We start from the raw sequence: 212 nt of genomic DNA, 5'->3' as shown, positions 1-212 counted from the left end.
GCCCTTTGAGGTGGCGTTGCCTCAACACTGTCCTAGATCTCCCTGGCTCTCTCCACCCCTCCTCCCCGTCTCTTTGTACAGAAAATGAAGAAAGATGCTGTGGGCTAATAGCAGAACACTGCTGAGGTTGGCTGCCTGAAGCTGATCTATCAAGGGAAAAGGGAACATCTCCAAATCAAGTACGGAATATAAAAAGGCATGACGATGCCTGC

General features: G+C 50.0%; 1 protein-coding gene across 1 annotated transcript in view; it reads right to left on the bottom strand.

Annotated features, from left to right (window-relative positions):
- Positions 1 to 212, bottom strand: part of AXIN2 (axin 2) — a 27,553-nt gene that overhangs the window by 6,926 nt on the left and 20,415 nt on the right.

This window comes from Crocuta crocuta, unplaced genomic scaffold (genome assembly GCF_008692635.1).
Source record: "Crocuta crocuta isolate KB4526 unplaced genomic scaffold, BGI_CrCroc_1.0 scaffold288, whole genome shotgun sequence".
In the NCBI taxonomy this organism is placed as follows: domain Eukaryota; kingdom Metazoa; phylum Chordata; class Mammalia; order Carnivora; family Hyaenidae; genus Crocuta; species Crocuta crocuta.
Note: the sequence above shows the minus strand (reverse complement) of the source record. Positions and strands in the feature narration are given on the sequence as shown.